The 19,129-nt window shown below is 35.2% G+C and overlaps 1 protein-coding gene across 14 annotated transcripts in view; it reads left to right on the top strand.

The window, feature by feature from the left end:
* The window catches only part of SLITRK4 (SLIT and NTRK like family member 4), a 268,817-nt gene that overhangs the window by 128,993 nt on the left and 120,695 nt on the right, over positions 1 to 19,129 (top strand). The window contains exon 1 of one of the 14 annotated variants that reach the window (XM_084535146.1): positions 1,982 to 2,233. The exons of the other annotated variants lie outside the window; for them this stretch is intronic. The gene's annotated coding sequence lies outside the window, so the exon portion shown is untranslated. Of the gene's footprint in view, positions 1 to 1,981; positions 2,234 to 19,129 lie in introns of those variants that run through there. 14 annotated transcript variants of the gene reach the window in all.

The raw sequence follows: 19,129 nt of genomic DNA, 5'->3' as shown, positions 1-19,129 counted from the left end.
TTATAATATAGATATGTTCAAAGTAGTCAAATATTGCCTATAGTTATAGTATGAGCTACTTCTCCCTTCAATCCAGACTATTTAAATTTCCCAATCTCTTTATTTGCATAGTTGCATGCGGCAACATACTCTAGGAGGCTGTACCAGGTTGTTGGTCAAAGAAAGGTCAGAAGGGTGTGTCTCACAAGGAGGTGGTCATTTTGAAATATTAGTACACTGTGTGTATGAAACAAACTGTGGCCTGTTTTTCATTTCCAGGCAGTAGAGCTGCATGAAAGATGTTAAATGCTATAGGCCATACTCCATCCTTTTGCACGTGAATAATTTTGCACGTGGCAAATTTTGAGAACAATCTGGTATTTCAGCTCTGTGTTTATCTCCAAAATTAATATCAGGTAAATTTGTTCCCTTGATGGCAGATGGTTAGCTAGCATGCGTGCTTTTTCATTTTAATTAATTGCTTCTCATAAAATTTGTTAGCTCCTAGTCTCAATCTCTTTAGTCTTTTCATATATTTATAAAATCCTATTATATTTTTATGCCCAGCAACACGTTTTTCTTTCTTTTTCCATATAAAAGGATACATTTGTATACATAAAGAGAAAAATGCTTTCATATTTCCTGTTCTATGTCTTATGCTGCTTTAAATATATCCTAAAATGAATTTTCCCAGTATATCTGTAACGTATTTAAAAGCACATCTTATTTATATTCAGGAAGGTTGAAATTCCTTGTGGTGAAAGGCATTTGTATCAACCTATATCAAGAGCTAGCAGAGAGCCACATCAAAATGTTATGATAGAGGTGTATTGCACCCGAGCAGCAGTTTGGTGTGGCTGTGGTGTAAACCAACTTTTAGGTATTCAGATTATGGCCTTTTTTTTTTTTTTTTTTTTTTTTTTAAATATTGGATCTACTTTCCAGTCCAGTTTCACCTTCAGCATTTTAAGTTCCTTGATCATATATACATATGCTTATGTATATATAAATATCAATTTTAATCTATGCAGGACAGGGGCTTCCAAATGAAAACTTTATTCCAACTAGAGTCTTTATCTTTATTCCAAGCCCTTCCCTTTTATGAAAATGTTTTTGGTTTTTGTTTTGCTATTGGGACTGCCATGGCCCAGATCTAAGTGGGGAGAGCAGGGACATGGGCAGCCATCCAGATGGCTGCTGAGAGTCCCCTGAGACTGCAGTAAGCAGTACTGTTGGTGTAATGTAAATAAATACTAAAAAGTTATGTATGATGTTTGGTTTTTAATCATTCATGATTTAATACAATCAGTTATGTACTACGTTAATTAAATCAGATTCCAGACACACGTATCCCTAAAAGAGAAACATCAATATGACTGAGAATCTTTGTATGGTTTTGATGGTTTTGTTTTGCATTCAAGAGTGAAATCAGTATGTTTTGCACTAAAAAAAAAAAAAAAAGAACAAATCCTACTTTTAGAGAACTGACAATAGGTTAAATTGAAGTGATATCTGGATTATAAAAAAATGCAAGCTCATGAATGAGTCTTGAATATTGATTATCCAAAGTGCTCAGCTTAAAACAAGGTAACCAGTTTTACTGTTTTACTCCTTAGTAATATTTTTAAATCAGCCACCATAACTCTTACAATTACCTTGACTTAACTTACAGTTGAAGTTATTGTCTGGAACATAAAGAAATTATGATTCCTCTAGGGTTAGAGCAAAGAGTATATAAAAAACTGCAGGTGGGCTACTGTCTCCAAGATACAGTAGGTTGTCTCTGCAGTACTGCAATAAGCACACCTTTCTCTCATTTTCACCTGTGTTTAAAAGACAATCCTCTAATTAGGCCAGCAGGAACAAATTACAAACATATGCGGCAGCTGTAGTTTGCAAGTTGCTTTATGCATCCCAAAGCAGGCAGTCAGTGGTCCAGTTCTGGAGAAGTTAGTCACTTAGTCATTTGTAGCTCATTTTATGATACTATTTTTAATGACCTTCACTGGCTGGAAGGGCTGTTACATTTTTCAACACATCCAAGATGCGCAGTTCCTCTTATTTCCTAAGGAAATATCTAGGCCCAGGCTGAATCTGTTACAGAAAAACACCTGAGAACTCAAGCTCGGTTGTGATTCCCATCAGAACAATCTCACAGGGGACTGATTCCCTTGGAACTCACTGTAAAGGGCAGCTGGACCCTTCCCATCAGAACTGATTAGAGGATAACTTATTAGTGTGGCTTCAGTAAGTTGTAAGTATTCTGTTCGCTTGTTCTATAAACCAGTTCACCATTAATAAAACCACACTAATTGCAAACAGGTCACTAAGAAGAAAAAAAAAGACAACAACAAAACCAACAAACTTTACTTTAGGAAAACTGTATGGAATTTGTTGACATTTTCATGAACCATCCTTTTTTTTTTTTTTTTTTTTTTTTTTTTTTTTTTTTTAAGTGAGAGACAACTTTCAAGACAAAACACTTTTTTATTATGAAGGGTTTCTGTGAAATTAGAGACCAGAAATTGTGGTATTTTGGGGGGGGGATGGGACAACAACAAAGCCATTCCGAAGTGTCTAAATGAAAGATTTTGTGTAGTCACATTATTAATTATTGAGGCTTACAATTTACAAAACATTCTGAAATTTCAAGATTTAGCCCAGTACAAGATAGGAAATATTCTGAAATATCCCATAATTCTCTTAGGGAGTTTGGTTAGGGAGCAAGTAGTGAGCCACATGCTCCAAAAAGCTGTTTTTGCTTTAATACCAGCTTCCATCTCCATTCCTGTATTTTCTGTGTTTCTTCCTTGAGATGTTCTTGGAAACATTGTGGCAGGACTTCTTAAGTTATTCAGGGCTGTCCGATATGGAGTTAAATTTTTACAGATGGACTTCAGTCTGGAAATAAAATGTAAGAAAGTATTGTAATAGGGATGATCTGATTTCCTTGCATAGTATGGCACTCGTTTACAGTGATGGGTAGTGCTTACAGTAATGTAGGCCTGCAGGAAGGTGTGCATTCCACACAGATGAACTCTTGTTCATTTACAGCAACTTTAATTATGCTAGTAAGAACTCTCAACACATTGTCAGTAACATAGTACTTTAAATCTATAATATAAAAAACATATTAATTCCTGTTAATTTGAATTGCATTATCATTTATTATCAGAAGGTATCTTACAGGAAAGTCTCCAGTTAATTTTAGTTCTATAAGAATTTCCTAAAGACTTAAATCCAGTTGGAGATGCAAAGGAGCAATATGTACTTTCATATATTTCTACTATGGTTCCATTGATTTTTTTTTTTTTTTTCATAATAAAATACAATTGAATTACATATATATTTTTTTTTTCATAAGAGTAAATCTACATAGTCATAGACCATGGAGGACATAATAAGTGTGTCAGGGAAATTCATCAAAGGTCTGGTCATGTTAGAACACATCTGGATAGGCTGCACCGATGGGCTGAGGTCAACTGCATGAAGTTTAACAAGGCCAAGTGCCGGGTCCTGCACCTGGGGCGCAATAACCCCAAGCAGAGCTACAGGCTGGGAGAGGAATGGTTGGAAAGCTGCCAGGCAGAGAAGGACCTGGGAGTGATGGTGGATAGTCGGCTGAATATGAGCCAGCAGTGTGCTCAGGTGGCCAAGAAGGCCAACGGCATCCTGGCTTGTATCAGGAACAGCGTGACCAGCAGGCCTAGGGAGGTGATCGTCCCCCTGTACTCAGCTCTGGTGAGGCCGCACCTCGAGTACTGTGTTCAGTTTTGGGCCCCTCGCTACAAGAAGGACATCGAGGTGCTTGAGCGGGTGCAGAGAAGGGCGACGAAGCTGGTGAGGGGCCTGGAGAACAAGTCCTACGAGGAGCGGCTGAGGGAGCTGGGCTTGTTCAGCCTGGAGAAGAGGAGGCTCAGGGGTGACCTTATCGCTCTTTTTAGGTACCTCAAGGGAGGCTGTAGCGAGGTGGGGGTTGGCCTGTTCTCCCACATGCCTGGTGACAGGACGAGGGGGAATGGGTTTAAGTTGAGCCAGGGGAGTTTTAGGCTAGATGTTAGGAAGAACTTCTTCACTGAAAGGGTTGTGAGGCACTGGAACAGGCTGCCCAGGGAAGTGGTGGAGTCACCATCCTTGGAAGTCTTCAAAAGACGTTTAGATGTAGAGCTTAGGGATATGGTTTAGTGGAGGGCTGTTAGCGTTAGGTTGGAGGTTGGACTCGATGACCTTGAGGTCTCTTCCAACCTAGAAAATTCTGTGATTCTGTGATTCTGTGAACACCAAAATTCTACATTTCTAGGTTGTTCCATAAAAATTTACCAAAAGCTTCTCCAGATTATTCTTCCTAGTAGTAAGTTCTTAATAAATACTATTGTGAATTTTTCAGTTGCCTTCATTTTTCAGTAGAAAACTCAGTTTTAGTCAGTGTTTATGGAATAAAATTTTCCTTGGATGAAATTTCACCTTTTTCAGGAAAACTGATTTTTCACTATGGGAATCAAATAATTCAAAATTAATGCAGTCATTATTCAGCTATTTGTTATGTACTGACCAGAAATTTGGTTTGCCTGAGTTCCACAAAAAGTATAACTTATTTCTTGTATGTATAGACGTTTGCACAAGTCATTGAAGATGTAGCGATTTGTAAGATTTGAAGTGGGTAACTCTTAAAGCACCCAAAAAGAATTAGAAAATTAACAGAATGTACAGCTTACCTTAAGTATTTTTTTTCTACTAAGTACAGTATTCTAATTTGAAAATGTATCATTTTGATTGAAAATAGTAAAGCAGCATTCTTTTGAGGTAGTTTCTGTATTGCATGGGAAATTATAAATTGCTAAATGATTTGAGATGAAAATATCAGAATTTGTGCAGCTTGGAAAACTTTGAATATTACTGTTTCAGTAATTCCTTAGGAGTGCTTTATTGGTGGCACCAAGAACACCCATGATTAGAAATACCTTGTTCCCCTGAGAGTGCGAATGCATAATGCACAGTGAATTGAAAGGTGATGTAACTTCTTTTGAATTATGCAGGAAGTTAGACTCAAGGATGTGAAAAGAATCACCGTTGTGCTGTTACTAGAGTCCCTTGTTTCTGAAGTCTTTACTGTTTCCTGGGATTTATATAGATTTTCATTCTTAATATCTAAGTAGTATCTACTACCAACATATGTGTATATTTACCTAAAAACATATTTTAAAATCTTCCAGCAATATCCAATATGGAAAAAAAAAATGGTGACAGAATTGTTCGAAAAATTACTTCTGACAAAAACTGATTTTCTGAATATAAAGTGAGAAACTCTTTTTCCCTCTGAAACTTACAGGTCAGATATTCAGCCAGCACTGGCCCAGAAACAAAACCTATCGTATGTCTTCTGTAGAAAAAAAAAATAATTGCAAAGTTGTGTGTTGCATTTTTTTTTTTTTTAAGATCTTTGTCTAAGCTTATTTCATAGTAAAATTAAAACTATTTTATTTCCATTGTATTTCACATCTATGATTAGAAGAGTTGACTTCACATAATAAAATGGTGCCAACTACATGCAAAATTATTTAATTAGGGATTTTCATTATTACTGTCTTTTTAATAATTGAAACTTTGTGCAGGAGAGAGAGACAACTCTAGGAATCATTAGTTATTTCCTTCTGTCACTTTAGGGGAAAACTGGAATTGCTAATAAACTCAACATTTCCAAATGAAGGGCCCCAGCACTGATGAACTGATTTACGTAGAAAAGGGCACATTTATAGGTGGAAAACTATAATAAAATAGCAGTCTTTTCTTTTTATTACTTCATTTCTTGAGAGCCCTACTGCATGGGGATGATTATGATAATTATCTTTGCATACTTAAGCTTTATTTATACTGATGTTTAGTGAGTTTCATGGAGTTCAGTTCTGTCTTTTGTTCATCCATTATCTGCAAGATGGTTGTAAATGTAACTCTTCATAATGGGAAGTCTGAGGTATCTTATTCATATCTATAAATGCAGAGGAAGGAAGCATCAGGTATGGAGCAAGAGCTGGACCTTATGACAAAGAAAACCTTTTATACTCAATATATTGTTATTTAAATAACCCAATGTTATCATACCTGCAGTAAATGTTGAGAATATCCTGATTCAGAAACATTAGTCTTGGACTATGTCTTGCTATGCATCTTTGAGTGAAACTTACCTCTACCAAAAAAAAAAAAAAAAAAAAAAAATGTTCTAATTAATCTCTTTCTAAAAAGAAATGTATGCACTAAAAGCCTGGCCTTTTATTTGGAATTAAATAGATAGGATTTGTGGGATAATCATGTATAAAGTTAGCGTGCCATTTTTTCTGTTTCACGGGACGACAGTGGGCATTTTTCTAGCCTTCTTAAGAATGTAAGTCTTCTGGTCCCCTGGCATATGCAACTGAGGTTAGTGCCTGAGACTTTATAGGGATTTATTTTGTTATCATTCTTTGTGCATTTAACTGCATGCAGTGAAATTATATCTATGAAATGAGAAAGTCTTGTTCTTATCTCAAAATACATCCAAAGCAGAAAATGAAGATTTTTGCCCTTCAAGGCAGCAAAAGTAAGAATTTTTGACTTTTTAAATGAATAAGCTTGTTATTATTATGTAATTTACTGGTAGACCTTCTATCCATGTAACTCTAATGCTAAGAAGCATTCTTAGAAGAATAGAATAATTTAGGTTGGAAAAGACCCTTAAGATCAAGTCCAACCATCACCTAACACTACCACAGAAGGGTGGAAGAAGTAGAGTTAGCCAAACAGAGTTAATCTAGGGCTAACCCAGAGTTAGCAGGAAAACAGGAAGCTCTTAATATGGGTATTCTGAGAAAATTCTGAAATTCATATTGTTTGTGTATACTGCCTAGGTGAGGGTCTGAAAAATGAAAATGCTGTTATTGGCTAGTTGCTAAAAGTCAGTTCTGTCTTATTCCCAGTCTCCATGAATTTTCAAAATAAACATTTCTGTTGATCTTAAAAAATAATTTTTGCTCTCCAAACACTGAATTTATTAAAGGATCAGGAATTTCAGTGACTTCAACAACATAAATCCATTAGGTACTTCTAACATAATATACATAAAAGTGTATAAACTGGTTGAGTTTTATTTCCAGTGGACCATATATTAATTATCTGGAAAGTCACTTTATTTTCTGTAATTTGGTTATCAAATTCTTCTCTCCCACAAGTATTTCTGAAATGCCAGACTCTCTGCCAAACTATTTCTTATGCTTATTGTACTTCTGGCATTCTTTCTTCCCTGTAGGAGGAAAATATTGTCCTAATCAGTATACTTCACAGATACTGTAAAATCAGTAAAGCAAAGCTTGCATTCTGATCAGACTTGTTTTTTTGTTTGTTTGTTTGTTTGTTTTCCATTCAATATCCTCCATACATGCAGTTACTTCCAATTTTAGGTAAGAAGGCAAAAGGGATTAATTTTACCCTGGAATTTTACCATATATATTTACGAAACTTATTACTTAGATAATAGAACAAGACAATACTCTCCAAAAATACCTTTATTAAACAGAAGTGGTCCGGTAATGTATGGGTTATGATATAATTTCATGGAATAAATACAGAATCTCTGCCTCTTCAGACCTTTACAAATAAATAAATAAATAAACAATTAAGAAGCAATAATTTTGTCTTAATTTTTCTCTATGGAAATTCCAATAATGAATTATTTACCATGACTATTTTGACTTCAAATTTAGCAGAGTAGATAGTGTAAGTATTAAAAGCATCTATAAATGTATTATGAGCTCATCACCTGGACACTGGCAGGATAAATAATAAGAAATATTTGGTGTCAATCTAGTTTAATACAATTTACCTGAAGATGCTATCAGGTCATATTTCTAATACATATGAGATGAATGAAACTCAAATAAAGGGTTGTCAGAACTTATAAAAATGAAAATGAAAAAAAAAAAAAAAAAGGCACCAACACTCAGTCCCAATCTGATAGAACGTAATGGGAACCACAGCAGAAATCTCCTTTTTTACAATTAATTAAAATTCCAGGCTTATAACAGAACTAAGAGCTTCTTTTGTTTAAATCATGGTGTGTAGACTGTTTTGCACAGGAGTATTTAAATCTAAATTGTAAATTCAAAGTGATTGTGCAGTGATTCCATAGTTCTTTTTTCTTAGAGTGAGCAGAAATAAAACACAGTATTTAATGTTTTTCCTTTTTCTTCAAGGAGCAAAGGTATACAATGGTAAAGGAAAGGATTTTGAAACATTGGAAGTGGGGTGAATTACTGTATTCATATGACTAAAATGCAATTAGTAGAGCTAAACTTAGTTCTTTTCCCTTTAGTAGCAAAACTGTGTTTAGCATTGTCTGCAGTGGGAGAAGCAAGCAGCTGGTGTGTTAAAACCATTGCCAAAGTAGTCAGATGTATGGCCTTATTTTTTAATACGTGGTATCAAGAGCTTTGCTTTCTTGGCCTGAAATATAAGCGTTTCACTATTGAAGTCAATCTGAAAAATGGTGTACTTTTGTAGAAAATTTCAACTTTAGGTTAATAACAATGAAAAGAAAACCATCTCTGAATACCGCAACTGGTAATTTGAAAGTATCGATTGAGGTGTCTCCAAGTTCTGTCAGACTGGTGCCTCCTACTGGTGCCTTAGTCAGTGATAGGCTAGTCAATATCTCTGAGAATTGTTCTGACTTCTCTTGCTGATCTGTCTAGTGTTGTGTGGTTTTTTTTTGTTTGTTTGTTTGTTTTTTTCTGGTTATGATCATCATAGAAGATGTAGATCAGACATGGACATAGGACACTGGAGAAGATGAAATCATCTAAGATGAATTCCCATATAATACACCAAGAGATTTTTTAAATGCTTGTTTGAAAGGAATGAGTAGTTCAAAGGGGAGAAATAGAAAAGGTTGGCAACGTAAAATAGTTCATTTACAGTAAAAATTTACATTTTTACAATGTACATTTATTTGACCAAAAGCATACACCAATTATGAAAAAACAGAGTTAAAATTGAGATTTTTCCATTAAAGTCAGTTTCAATGAGAACTTTCTCATCAGGGTGGTTACTATGTAGTGTTTAATTTGGCTTACAGTGAAACATGCAGCTGTTGTTGGCGAGCCTTTAGAAATGAGTTTTATTTGAAGTGTCCCTTTCCTTAATTACTGGCATACTCTTCCAAGGAAGACTTTCTGGGTGTTTTGCCATTCATGTCTAAGTATATAGAATAATAAAACAAGTAAAATGAAAATACCAAATTGAAACCAAGACATATACAAACTGGAGCTATTGGAGTCTATGTGCTTTTAACAAGTCCCCTGCAGCTTATTTGCTAACAAGGTGTCTGAAAACTACTAGGATCATTTAAGGGTCAAGGTGTCTCTTCATGTTTGTTTGTTCTTGGGCTTTTGTTTGTTTGTTTGTTTTTAAGTCTTTAAGAAAACTTAAAGAAGCATGCAGAAGGGAATTGCTCTCATCCTTTGCAGTTCTGATGTTGAAATCATTATGCCAAAACTTCTACTTCAAACTTGCACCAAGGAATTACAATATTTCCTGTGCTTTCATTGTAGCATTGAGGCTAGATTAAACAGAAATAAAGCTGAGTTAATTCTCACTTCTGCATAACTACAAAGGCCAGGAAGAAATCAAGAAAACAAAATAATAATACAAACCAGTATCTATTTTCCACTGCATATTAGATTGCCAAAGACTTTCACTGTTGCAGAATGCTGTCACAAATGACACATTCCAAAAAACATATTCAAGTTTGTTGGGAAATAATGATTCATTTCTTATTGAGATTCAGCCAGTACTTGACAATTAATGAAACTCTAAGCTTATTTAAAAATTGAATAGTTCTTAAACCCAATGTGCTTCCAGATTACAAAGTTCATTAATGTACTGGCTCTTGAAAATCAAAAGGGGAAAATGAGATTACAGGCCAGAGGAAATTTAGCTCCATCCCTTGAAGCTCATAGTAGCCATTGGGATTTATTCATATGTGCAATTTTGTTGTTGTTGTTGTTTTGTTTTCAGGTAATATAAATCGTTATCATGGTCTTTGTACTCTGTGCAAAAATACACACTGAATTAATAGTGCATGCCGTTAATGGAGAACTAAACCATATGAGAGGGCTAAGAAAAAAAAATGTTTAGGAGTGACAAAAGAAATAAAGGCTGAAAAATTCAAATGCTGAAGTGTATTCTGGCAGCTTCGTAATATGGACTACACACATCTGTTGTAGGAAGCTGAAGATGTGAGCTTGGACACAGGATCACATGGTGAGGCATCTATAGGGAAAGGAATAATTTGAGGTGAACCATCCTCTTTATACGTCCCTGATACGTTATGGGTTCTGTATTCACAAGCACTTTTTAGAAATGAGCACAATTATAGATTAATCTCCCAACTATGTCTTCATGGCCCCCAGAAAATCAGAATATGCCAGCTTGAAGCTTTCTGGCTGAAGTGTTTTGGTACATGTTTGTTGTTCGTACATTTGTAGTTCATTCTCTATCCTTCAAATCCTGATGCAGACACCTAATGCAACTACTTTTTAAAAGACAATGTTTTATGTGTTTCTATTAATCTCTGTCTCTCTGAGACAATTAAAGAGATTTGTGCAAAAATGAAAAATCACTTCTTAAATCATAGAATTACCCTGTGAAGGGCCCAAACTGAAAACAGAATGGTAAATACCCATTTTACAGGGTTATGGAGTGACAAATACCTTTAAGAGGATACTATCTAATTAATATTATTATTCATATTAAAACATGCATCTGGTTCATTACTGATTTTTATGCACAGTATCAACTTTAACAACCATATATTTTAATTCAATGTATTTTTGGTTTACTTAGCATTAGCACTAAGATTCATTGTAGGCACAAAAAATTAATAGGCACCTAATTAAACATATAATTCATTGAGACTAATTGTGGGAATTAATCTCAGTAAAACTGAACAACCCAAAATAAGATCTTGTCCCACTGAAGATATACACTATGAAGAATGAGTCAATATATCTTCTTTTATCACATAATCAGATAAATGTAAAACATGGTAATTGTTGTTTGCTATAACATGACATAGTGAAATGAATTTAAACACAGTAGAATTTACATTATCTTAACAGCAGTATAATGTTTTGTGTTTTAGGATTACAAAATAAATCTTATCACATCCCATCTACACTTTCTAGGAAAGAGTTGCATTATATGAAACATTTAAAGTGGGAAATAGAAGTTTGTTGAAGGGTAGATAGGTGAGCCTAAATGGAACGGAGCAAGACTGTCTTTTAAGATGCTTTGAGTGTCCTGGACAAATAGGCTTGTCATTGACCATATTCATGCTGAAGCTCACAGTGGTTTAATTAGCCAAGTAAGGCTGATCTTTTTGTCTATGGGTGTATTTGTTTCCCAATTTTTGCTGCTGCTATTTTTGTCATTACTTTGCTGTCTTTTGATTCAGGAGTTCTGTACAGATGAAAAATGTTTTTGCAGTAACAACTCATGGTGTGACCTGAAAGGACTTTCAAAATATTTTATCAAGTTTCTAAAATGATATTCTAGGTTATCCAGAGTTCAGGCTTGCCCTGGGTCAAGATGTATTGGTATTAAGAAACCACTCTCCAATCTCCATGGTAGTGGTTTTCACTGTGAGCTGTAGGGATCATTTCAATCCACGCAGTGTGCACTGTTCCTAAGTTGGTAATTCTTTAGTAGTGTGCAGCAGTACTCCAGAAAGGGAACTAAGGAATGCAATAGCTACTTGAAATAGTAATAGGAAATTTAAAAACTCAGAGTGCAACTGTTTATGCTATAATTTGACAGGAAGCTTAACCTTGCCTTTTTACTACATATTTAGTAACCTCAGCTGCTGTGAGTCTTTTATGTTTCACCCTAAATGTAAGAACAACTTCTCAAATGTAGCACTTCCCTGCTATTTATGCTGGTGGCTGTTAGAGCCTTGAGGTCAAGCATTTTCAAGTTGAATTTGGTCAACACTTTTCAAATGTCAACATTCTGAAATTATTTTTTCCTCTGTTCTTCACATACATTATAAGAGGAAAAATGATAGATTTACTCACAAGGTCATATGAGAAGCTGGGACAGAGAGAGCAACTTGAATTTAGTTTGTGGGCTACTGGTGGCTTCATAACAATGATTATAAAGCTTAGACACGCATCTTTAAAAAAAAAAATAAAAAATTTGGGGATTAGGAAAGGCATCCTGAGAGAGAATTTCAGGAAACATTTTGAAACTAAATACTGTGATCTGTTAAGGAGGATTGTGGCAACAGTTAGAAGAAAAAAATGGAAATTTGCATGACATACGATAGCTTTATCTGAACTAAAATATTGTTTAAGTTTTTGGCTTCTTAAACAAAAGGCTAAATACAGGAGAGATGAGAGTCTGTGTACAACACTGCTTCTTAACTGTACAGTGAAGGATGAAGGCAACATAGAATTCAAATTTGTCTTGGATGGGAAAGAGAACAGATTTCAGTATGAATAATGAGTGAAAAATTAAACTTGGGATAGCTTGGGCATTTGACTGAGAATGAAAGTTGTGTGGAGAATTGAATCACAAATAACATACACTGCTGCTTTGTGTGTGGCAGAGCAGGTCTGCTCCATGGTTGTCCTGGCTCTCGGCCTTTTTGGTGATAAGCACTTGGTTGAGCTGTTCCCTGCACAGTCCTTTCTGCACAGACTTGAAAGAAGTATCATCAGTGAGGGGTCCACAATGTGCTTCAGCAGGTCTTGGATGTCCATGGGCTCAGGATGGCAGGAGAGCCAATTATGTTTTGTTTGATGTTTTAACCAAAAGAACAGCCTCACTGCAATTTTTCAGAGGCTTTTTACCATTTCTATTTTAACGATATCCTTAACTGTCACTTGTGGAATCAAAGTAGTGAAGTACTTCTGTGAATGAATTATTCCTTACTGAAAGCAACATACAGTACTCCTCAGACAAGGCAATAAAGTCCTGTTGGGATGCTGTAATTCTCTTCTATAAGACATCGCTGGCTCATTCTGAAATCATTAAAAATCAGCCACCAAATCAATGAATCTCATTAGAAATCTGTCTTTTTGCTTAATGCCATTGATTTAATCTGTTTTAGAAATCCTTATTAACCACTAGTCAATTAAATTCATGACAGTTATATAAATTATGTAAACCTGAGTACTATCTCAGGTAAATAGATAAAGTGATTATTTTGTAAGGTTCTGTTAATTAAAAGACATAGTTTAAATACTTTGTACCCTCTATAGCTTAAATATAGTCTTCAACCAACAGTAATAATCTATTAGTAATATATTTATTGATATGCTAAAATTTAAATAAATGCTGGATTGTTTAAAAAAAAAAAAAGTTTGTGCAGTTGATATTGTGTATGACCTGCACAAATCTGAAAGGTAATAATTTGCTGAGGAGATTTATTTCTGTGAGACAAATACATTATCCCTGAGCCTAGCAATAAGGCTTAAATAGGTCAATAGCATGGAGGTATAATTGATGGAGCCAGTGCACCCTTGCAGTCTTCCAATCTTTACAGCATCTGCCCACATTCTCTGTGTTTATCCTAGTACCTCATCTCTTGATGAGGAAGAAAGGTGAACTGGGAATAACTCTTCTCTCTCCTTTGATGACCTTTGTAAGGTGGTGCAAATGGTTCTTTGTTTTGCAAAAAGCAGAAATAGGGACCAGGCAGTCTATAAATTCCTCCATCTCCTATTCTAAGATGAGAGGAATTTTCTAGTTAAAAACAGCTGCATCTCAGTGATTTTTTTCAGAATAAGACCTCAGATAATACCAAACTCAGGACAGAACAGATTTTGGGATAAAATCCTGAGTTTTCTAAACAAATTCAGTGCTGTTCCTTAAGAAACCTGCTTTTTACTCACATTTTCATCTGTCTTTTAAGAAAGAGAGCTGAATATTCTCTTTACATGTATTCAAATATTAAATAGAAGCCCTTTTTTAATACCATCCTCCCATTCTTTTAATTCGTATTTGTAAAGACTGCAAAATAGAGGAAGAAAAATGTCAGTTCTGGCTTATTTGTGTTTACCACATAATTGTGCTTAATTGTTGATGATTCTCTGTGAAATTCTACTGAATGAAATGCCCTCAAATAGTAGTGTTTGCTTTAAATAGGTTTACTTTTGTGTTTCTTGTTCACTAATAATTTGAAAAGAAGATACTTTACTTGTGTGGTAGGCTTCCTTGGTTCTAAATATTCTTTGTTTTCTTGATGAGTGCTTTTCAAATGTGACAGTATGTGTTTCCATTGCTGAACACAGTGTACTGAGATGCACTGCTGGAAATGAATTAATTAAAAAGTAATCTGTTTAGGCTCAGTCTACAAAAAGAATTGGGTGTTGTGTTGTTCAGCACCTAAGCTGATATTTAAATGTATTTTTAAATTCTGTCCTTAGCAAAATAAATCAAGAAAATATCCACTGGCTTCCTTCATGAACTGAAGAGTGACTTTCCCAATGCCTCTCTTCTTCTCAAGGCTTTTTTCTTTCACATCACAAATATTTTAAGTGAATATAAATATTTTTCACAATATTATTCTACAATAATCCTGAAATTAGAAATCCTCATCCACTGTTGTTCCACCTATTCTGAACCATCTATTTTCTTCTAATTTGAAGAGTAATATATCAACATATATCAACAGCATGAAGTTGTGTCAGGGGAGGTTCAACCTGGATGTTATGAAAAGGCTCTTCATTGAGAGAGCAGTTGGGTACTGGAACAGGGGGTTTTGGGGTGGTCCTGTGCAGAGCCAGGAGCTGGACTCAATCTTTGTGGGTCCCTTCCAACTCTGGATATTCTATGATTCTATGAGAACCACAGACACTGTTATCACTGTGATTGTGCAAACCCTTATAGCATCTATCTACTGGTCTTCTTTAAGTGAGTAGCTACTGTTGTGATGTAGCCTAAAATTTACAGGCATTTCCTTGAAAAAAGAGTTTATGCTAAATTTTAGATGCCTATAACATGTGTTTCATATATCTACATCTGAAGATATATTATATATATATATATATGTGTGTGTATGTGTATATATATACATTTGCCCCATCCCTGAAGGTGTTCAAGACCAGGTTTGATGAAGGCCTGAGCAACCTGATCTAGTGGGTGGCGTCCGTGCATATGGCAGGGGGGTTGGAACTAGGTGATCTTTGAGGTCCCTTCCAACCAGAGAGAATCCAAATACATGATTCTATAAAGCAGTCATCACAGCTCCTGTCAGAGAAGGCAGAGTAGAACTGGGCAATTCCAGGGATGCTTTGTCTCATCTAAAGATACATTACCAAAATAGTTCAGCAAAAACGTGTTTTAGAAGTGCTTTTTCTTTCTGTTACCTATAAAGGGAGTCTATAATTAGATCATAGATGGTAACATCACAGATGTCTGAAGTTAGATGATATAAATCCCACACTAAAATTTGGTGTCTTCAAATTTTAGATCTAATTCTAAGAAGTGCAGCACACATTTATAAAGAACACTTTGAAGGGGGTTGTTGGACCACAGATATCTATATCGCTTTTACTTTTTCCTGGGATTACCAACAGCTTTGATTTCTCAGCCCAGTTCTTGCCCACAGAGAATTTAGCAGCTACCCTGACAAATGAAATGTATTTTTATGCATGTTAATTTAAGAAATTAACTTTAAAACAAGCTTTTAAAAATAAAACCAAGATATACTCTCTACATTAATCAAAGGAAGCTGAAAATTGACATAATGTCAGTACTTACATGTTTACAGAAGTCTACTTCTAATCATAACCTCATATGGAGGTTAACCTTATATCCCTTTGGTGTTGTATAAGGTGGAAAGAATCTCTTCATGTTAATAAGCACATCAAAGAAAAAAAATAATCTCTGATCAGCAGGAATACCACAGCATAAAGATTTTTGTTACATTCACTCTCTTAGCTGGCTGCTATTCCAAGCTATTTGTATCTTTTTTCCTCCCCCACAAGCTACTAAGATGATATCTTGGCTCTACTGAAATCTCTGGAAGCCTCAACCAGTGAAGCTCCTACCTAACCCAAGTGGTACAAAGTACTGGAAACTGATGTTCTTTTCTTGAGTTCTGCTTAACAGGAGACTGAAGGGAAGACCTGTATTGTGGGCTTTCTAGATGAGTCAGGAGGAGTTTGAGGCACTTCAAGAAAATGCACATACATCCAACTAGTTCCTCTAACTTGATCTGGGCATTTTGAAGAATAAAAGTTTTAAGTTTCTTGTGCTTTATAAGTTGACATCTAGGAAATGTGCAAATACATCTAAGAGTCTTTGATCTTAGTCTCATTCACTAGAAAGATGAAATAAAGATTAAAGCTTACTTAAGCTTTACTTCAAAATCTAGATTTTACTTAAAATCTAGAGAAGAACATCTTTTTGACTGTGAAAGTAAAATAAAAAATCTAACAAAACCACACTGTGACCTTTAGGAATACTTTCCATTATTGAGCATGTCAAGGCAGATGGTGAACCAAATTCTGGAGGATTTTTCTTTTTTTTAACGTATGAACAATGTATTAATTGTTGTTGATTAAGGCATTACCTGTGACCTGAGGGGACAGTATTCTCATGGAAAGGTTCATAATTACAAAGATGCCAAGGGAGTTAGTGCACTGGACTTCAATCTAGGAAATATAGGATCCAGGCACTGTGTTGCTACAGAGTGACTGAGAAGCCTGGAACACAGTTAAATCTTGGACTTCAGTGTTATAATACTGGATCTGAGAAACTTTAAATGTTAGCTAAGTAGAATGTAAGGTAATGTATATTACACCCAGAAAGTCTTTATGTAGCCCATAGAGATCTCATCCCCAGATGAGAACATAAATATAGAGCTCTAAATCATATTTTCATATTTAAAGTTCCATAAAAACAAATCCCCACCATCCTTTCTTGATTATTGGAAAATTGCTGTAGGAAGATGGGAAGTGCACCCATGCAACAAAGACTAAAGCCCCATGATCCTGGCATTCTGGATCCCAGCTGGACTGTAGGCACCTCATTCCTTGCTGTGAGTCTCTGCATTTAGCTTCAGAAGGTAACAGCACTTCCCTCTGATGTGAAGGGTGAATATATTAAAGACGGACAGAATAGAATGAGAATAGGAACTATATAAATATTGGGTTGTTTTTGTGGTAGTGATAGAATATGTAATTGACATTGTTCAAAACCACAAAACTCATTTTATGTGAGGTCTGTATCTTTGATGTTGTAATTAAGTTAATGTCTTCTGTGTGCCACTCAGATACTGTAAAGCTTTTACAAGTCTTGTTCATACATGAATATGAAATACAGCATTCTATTTGTTCAGTTTAGTGGTTTTGATTACAAACAGATTATTCACAGGTATGTCTCAAAACTTCTCTAGTGCAAATTACTTTATTTTCAGTTTATTTATACATAAGTCTGAAGTGTTTAGCAAGAAAATAATAAAAAAATTGAAGTACTGCCTATTCTTCATTTTGATGTAGCTATGCTTACACTTGTCAAAATATTATTCTTTAATCTGTGCTTGAAATAGGCTAGTGATCATTAAATACGAGATCTAGAGAAGTAGTCGTGGTTAATTAGTAAAGAGCAACTTGTTTATGGACGCTAAAAAAATATTTGAATGGCCTACATCTTAAAGATACTGGGGAATTAACTGTTAATGTGAAATATCTTGTTAATTCTCATGATTCAGAAGTTAAAACTTTAGTTCCAGTTCCTTAAAGTATATGGGCATGCAATTTTCACTGATCTCAGTAGGATCCTGCTAGTAACTCATACATTGCTATGAATTTGCCTTTCTATTGATGAGGCACATATTCTAGAACCTCTGCTGTCCAGCACATACTGGGAGACCTTTGCATGAGGACTGATGCTGTAACATAGTCTGACTAAATTGGCTGTCATGAACCAGGAGTTTGTGTAGAAGGCACTGGAAGAAGTCATGAATTCTCACGACTGACAAAGCCTTTTACTTATGGCTAAGCACTAACCTGGCAACACCTGGCTTGCCCCATGAGTCTGCTGCTAGGAAGAGTACCAAGGTGCTGAGATCCCAGCGTTGGTTCCACAGGGCTTATTCACTCAGACTTTCATTGTTCAAGAGAACCAAAATGCTTCTGGATCACATCTTGGCTTGATCAATTAAAATTTTAGATAAACCTAGTGCAGTCCCTCACTGAGGGAATCTGGTCTTCAGACCAAGATTACGTACTGAAAAAATTGCTTATTATTTAAAGAACTGAATCCAAATCAGAAGAGGTGTGGTCCTTAGACTGAAGTCTCTGGCCAAACTCCAAGTTCCATAATGTTCCAGTATAAATGCTTCTTCTGCTGGATAGAAAAGACTTTTCCTAAAGAAGAATGTAATTGAATATTTAGTCCCTACAGTTCAATCATGATTAGACTTTGCATGTCTTAGGAACCAACATTAGGCTGAATTGTTGCTTCCTTTCATTGAACAATATTAGTTTTGCTACAGAAAACAATAAGGGAACGGGGTCCTGGGAGTGCTTAAGAGGAGAAGGTTGAAAAAAAATCCAATGTATAGTGTCAAACTGAGATTTGTTCAGTGAAATCATAGAAAAATTATCGCAAGGCTAGAGAAAAATGAAACTCCAAGAGCACTCACTGAAAAACACAAAATTCTTGTCATTTCAAGAGAAAAAAAAAAAAAAAAGGATAATGAGCAGGGTTCCACTGTGTAAGAAGAATACTGTTTGACTCAGGAAAATATCCTCCAGTGATTAAGTCACAGTGTTTTCAAAAGAATTCAGTGTTATGTTGGTCTGGTTACACAATTATTTAAAACAGAAGTGGGGGAAATAAGGTCAAGAATATTAGCAATATACAATGTGCGGGTGTTTTAATTTATTTATGGTCCTTGAAAAAAATGGAGATGGCTAAAATACTGAAAAAAATAAAAATAAATACACTGAAAGCCATGTTTATGGTAGAGGGTCTGAACTGATTTAATACCAAATTTGCCTTTTAAGTACAGCTTCGCACCTTCTGAAATAACGGATTAGTTGCTAGGTTTACATAAAAATGGGAGAAAAATGATTTTTGGACTATGTTTAATTTAAACAGAACTTGATTT

The sequence above is a fragment of the Aythya ferina genome (genome assembly GCF_964211825.1).
Source record: "Aythya ferina genome assembly, chromosome: 13".
Classification (NCBI taxonomy): domain Eukaryota; kingdom Metazoa; phylum Chordata; class Aves; order Anseriformes; family Anatidae; genus Aythya; species Aythya ferina.
The sequence above is the reverse complement of the archived record's forward strand: the minus strand, read 5'-3'. Positions and strand labels throughout refer to the sequence as shown.